Here is a 5,477-nt window from a genome sequence, read left to right on the forward strand (position 1 = left end):
CACACACACACACATGACAGAAATGACAAACGACAAACTGTGTGTGTGTGTGTGTGTGTGTGTGTATCAGTATGACGCAGATGTGAGGATTATTCATTCATAAGTGTTGCTGAATGTCTCGTGTTAAAGGTTATAACTCTGTTTTGAGCTTTAATGAAACAATGTGCACGACACACAGGGCATGTGTGTTAACACGACAAATCACAGTGTGTTACGAGAAAAGTAAAATTTTAGGTTTAGAGCCAAACAGAAAAGTCAGTTCGAATAAAGAGGACAAAAGTTCTGGATTAAACACACACTAAATATTTCAGATTAAGCTTTTTTTAATTTAAAGTGCTGTTTCTACATTTTCCTAAAGACCTGCACTCCTAGTTCTAGAGGAACCCTTAAAGGTTCTATGTAGAGTGTTTTCCCATCATAAAGAGTTCCAAGTAGAACCATTTGAGGAGGATTAAGAAGCATTAATTATCCACTGAACCCTTAAAGAACCCTTTTCTAACAGTGTACTGAAAACTCAGAGCATCTTATTATTATTATTATTATTATTATTATTATTATCATTATTATTATTATCATTATTATTATTATTATTATTATTATTATTATCATTATTATTATTATGTGTCAGCAGATCAACTACATTTGAGGATGTTTAATCTCTGTCTGAAATAATAATCTTTATTTATTTTTATAACGCTTCAGTTTGAGTTCTAAATCTCAATGTGGTGTATATATATATATATCCTCCGAAAGTATTCTGTTATTTTTGCTATACAGTAAAGACATTTGGGTTTGAGATCAAAAGATGAATATGAGATGATCAGAATTTCAGCTTTCATTTCCTGATATTTATTATCTATACGTGTTAAACAACTTAGAACGTGGCACCTTTGGTAGCAGACCACCCATTTTTCAAGTGAACAAAAATATTGGAACATGTGACTGACAGGTGTTTCATGTTGCCCAGGTGTGTCCTGTTAGATTGAGTGTTTAAACAATTAACAGCTCTGAATGTCTACTCTTGGGCTGAGCGCTGCGTTTTGGCTGTGAAGACTGCACTTGTTGTTAAATACGATAAACCAACATGAAGACCAGAGAGATGTCTATAGGAGAACAGCAAGCCATTTTGAAGCTGAGAAAAGAGAGAAAATCAGTCAGAGCCATTGCTCAACCATTGGGCATAGCCAATACAGGAATTTGGAAATTCTAATCTGTTTTCTCATTCATCTTTTTTTTCTCATATTCATCTTTTGATCTCAAACCCAAATGTCTTCAGTGTAGAGCAAAAACAAAAGAACTGGCGTCGCCTTTCCAATACTTTCGGAAGGGAAAGTGTATACATGCATACATTCACTGTCCTGGGAATTTCACACACAACAGTCTCTAGAGTTCACACAGAATGGTGCAAAAAACAAAAAACATCCCGCGAGCAGAGGGTCTGCAGGCTGAAACACCTTGCTGATGAGAGAGATCAGAGGAGAATGACCAGACTGGCCTGAGCTGACAGGAAGTCAAAAGTAACTCAAATAATCTCACTTTACAGCTGTGGTGAGCAGAAAAGCATCTCGGAACACACAACACATCAAACCTTGAGGTGGAGGAGCCACAACAGCAGAAGACCTCATCAGGTTCCTCTCCTGTCAGCCAGGAACAGGAATCTGAGGCTCTCATGGGCACAGACTGGACAGCTGAAGACTGGAAAAAGACCATTTTAAACCTAATCTTTAGCTGTTCAGTTAAAAATCAATTAAAAATGATAATTCATATTCAAATAAACCATGTACACTATTAAAATTATGTAAGTACTGGAAAATGAAATGTATACAATCTCCAAAAACTATTAAAGAGGTCTGAACACTTTTTTTTTTAATCAGTTTAATTTAATTTTTAGTTTTAGTTTTTATGTTAAAAGAGCAGGAAGTGTTGCTGATAGAGCTGTAATAAACTTTGAAGTGAATTCAGTGAGTTTAAGGTGATGTGTGTGTGCGCGTGTGTGTGTGTGTGTGTGTGTGTGTGTCTCATGCCTGTGGAGAGTCTCACTGTTTCACCTCATCAACATATTTGTCTCTTAGTGATGTTCCTCGTCAAGGCACACAGAGAGGAGCTATGGAGTCTTTACCTTAGAAACATTAAACACTACTGGTTTCTGTCTGTCAGACACGCAGTAATGTGTGTGTGTGTGTGTGTGTGTGTGTGTTTGGTCTTCATGCTCCTACACACTGAATTCCTGAGTGCTATAAATCAGATAAACTAGCAACCAGGAAACAATCAGAAAGAATCTAAAAGAAATCCACAGTTAATCACACACACACACACACACACACACACACACATACATACACACACACACACACACGCGTCACTCTTTTCTCTTTTGATAAATTCACTAAACTCTGAGGCTTAAATTAATGAAGACAGAAATCTAGGAGTGGCATTAACGGAATGTTGTGGGCATTAAATGTCATGTCTGAGCAGGTTTCCCAAAGAATCATGCCAATTAGTAGGGGCTCAATTTAATAAATACAATAATAATAATAATAATAATAATATATTATTATTATATAACTATAATTATTATTGTAGTTCATCAGCATTTCTGTCATTGCTAAATTAGTGTCTCCTGCCGGTGGATTAATCGTCACCCAATCAGCTGCAGCTGGTCATCATTTCAATGATAATTGATCACCTGTGGAAACTGTGAACCATGAAAAACCTTCCACTTTAAATATTTCTTTTTTAAGGTGAAATAAAGTGTTGCACAGCGTATAGCCGCCTCTCTGAGGTTTATAACTCCTGTGTACTTCATCTAGAAGGAATGAGTATGTTGTAGTGCATCGGTTCCCATCTCTGCTCCTGGAGAACCCCTTCCTGATTATTTTAGTGTTTTCTGCTCTAACAAGCACCTTATTCAACTAATCAGTTGATTAACAGCCATTGTTGAGTTGAATTGTGTGTGTGTTGTTAGCAGGAAAACACTAAACTGTGCAGGAGAGAACAGAAGGTTCTCCAGGATCAGGGCTGGGAACTTGTGCTGTAGAACAATAGAGACGTGAAACCTATACACTTGACATCATTATGTGTCTCATGAAACCTTCACGAATCAAATATTCTGCAAACACAGCTTTGTCCTGTCCTTTAATGTGCCTCATGCAGTGACTGCAGCAGCTGAAGAGATAAGAGGCATGAAAATCTTTTACTTTTCTGTTCATTACAGAGAAAAGACAACTCTGAGGGGAGATAAAGATAAAGCCATGTTGGACATTAAGTAAACGTTGCATTTATTCTAAACTGAGATCATTTATTTGAAGATAATTCTCATTAAATGTTCAGTATCCAAGACAAAGGGAGAAATGAGAAAGCTGTAGCTGATCATCCTGAAGTCGAGAATCTACAATAGATAAGAAGATCATTACATTATTTAGTTACACCTGATGTGCTTTACTTTAGCGGACTTTATTACATTGCACTCAAATAGGATTCTTTGCAAAGGTTTTGGAAACAAACAGAGATGTTCCAACATGTCCCAGGATTTGTATCTCTGGTCTTTTTCCATCATCATTAATGAATCATAAACTCACATTTGTTAAACTCTGTTAGCTCCAGGCAAAATGATTAATTTCTATGCACTGGAAAAGTGTAAGCTGTTCATCTTTAAACCTTTGGATGAAGGAGCTGTCTTCATGTTTATGAATTGAGAAACTTACACAAACACAAAGATTATATATACACACTCATGCCACTTTATTAGGAACACCTGTACAATGAATGAACTCATGCAGATGCAGATCAAGAGCTTCAGTTAATGTTCACATCAAACATCAGAATGAGGGAACAGTCTGATCTCTGTGACTTTAACCGTGGCGTGGTTGTTGGTGTCAGATGGGCTGGTTTGAGTTTTTCAGAAACTGCTGATCTACTGGGATTTTCACAACAGTCTCTAGAGTTTACACAGAGTGGTGTGAAAAACAAAAAAACATTCTGTGGATGGAAACGCCCCAGGTTCAAGCTGCCAGGAAGGATATAATAACTCAAATAATCACTCTTTACAACTGTGGTGAGCAGAAAAGCTGAAGATTCGAAAAAACATCACCTGGTCTTTTTTCCAGTCTTCTACTGCCCAGTTTTGTTGAGTCTGTGAGATGCTTTTCTGCTGTAAAGAGTGTTTATTTGAGTTACTATATCCTTCCTGTCAGCTCAGGCCAGTCTGGTCATTCTCCTCTGATCTGATCATCAGCAAGGTGTTTGAGTCTGCAGACCCTCCTCTCACAGGATGTTTTTTGTTTTTTGCACCAGTTTCTTCACCCAGAGAGCATTCGTTTCCACTGAGACCACAGGGGGGAACAGATTTACCTGGAGGCCTGAGAAAAATGGTTCCCGCTGTATTACAGTGTGAGGATTTATAACGCACTACAGTGATGCTGGTGATGTAGTTAAGTGTCGTCATTATGTATAGCAGGTTTCATCTATAGGTCAGTCTCGACAGAGAAGGGAACCACTTTTCTCAGGCCTCCAGGTAAATCTGTTCCCATGTGTGTTCTGAGAGGAACCGAATGCTCTGTGGGTGAAGTGTGATGAATAGGTGTACTATAATAGGTGTGATGAATAGTACACAGTACTAGCGTTGCTGCACTATTTTATCGTACACTAGTTGGAATATACCGGGGAAACTAATTTCCAGACGTGACTGTGTAATCTGTTTCCCCTGTTTCTTAATTATAAAAGCATATGGACGAAACTCGTGGAGTTCAGAGGAAAAAGAGAGATAGATTACTATAATCACTGTGGCATTTCAGAGCCATTTCAGTTGTAATATACCGTAATATATTTGTAGGAAACCGACTTCCACCAGTGCCAGGTAATCCAGTTCTCTCTGCAGACCAGAGTGAAAGAATGAAGTATGGATGAAACTTGCTGAATGAAACCACTTGTCATGAGTAAAGCCTTGTGTGTAACTGAGATAATAACCACACAGACTACTGACTGTGCCGTGCAATATACTGTATTTGTGTCTGCAACAAAACTTCAGGTTGTGCGACAAAAACGACACACACAATAATAATAAATAAATAAATAAATAAATAAATAAATTAAAACAAAAATATATACTACTGTCAGAACAAGGGAATGCCGCTGAGGAACTAGGCTCTGCTCTAATTGGGATATATTACTTAATTAAACTTGATTATTAATTATTAATATTATTTATTTATTAATTAATTCTAGCTGTTACACAGAGAGTCTGAAGACAGGGCAAAAGCTAGAATTATAGAAGTATATCTGACTAAAGACTGAGCAATAAAACATGCATTCTATACTTTAAAGTATGTATTTAATTGCTACCTAGATTTAAATAAAAATTGTTCAACTAAAACCTTTTCCTATGCGATAAACAGCAGCCAGAACAACGCCAGCTTTAGTTAACCAATCAGAATCCACAGCACGTCGCCAGTCCCGCCTCTTACGTCGATACGCGCGAT

This window comes from Pangasianodon hypophthalmus, chromosome 20 (genome assembly GCF_027358585.1).
Source record: "Pangasianodon hypophthalmus isolate fPanHyp1 chromosome 20, fPanHyp1.pri, whole genome shotgun sequence".
Taxonomy (NCBI): domain Eukaryota; kingdom Metazoa; phylum Chordata; class Actinopteri; order Siluriformes; family Pangasiidae; genus Pangasianodon; species Pangasianodon hypophthalmus.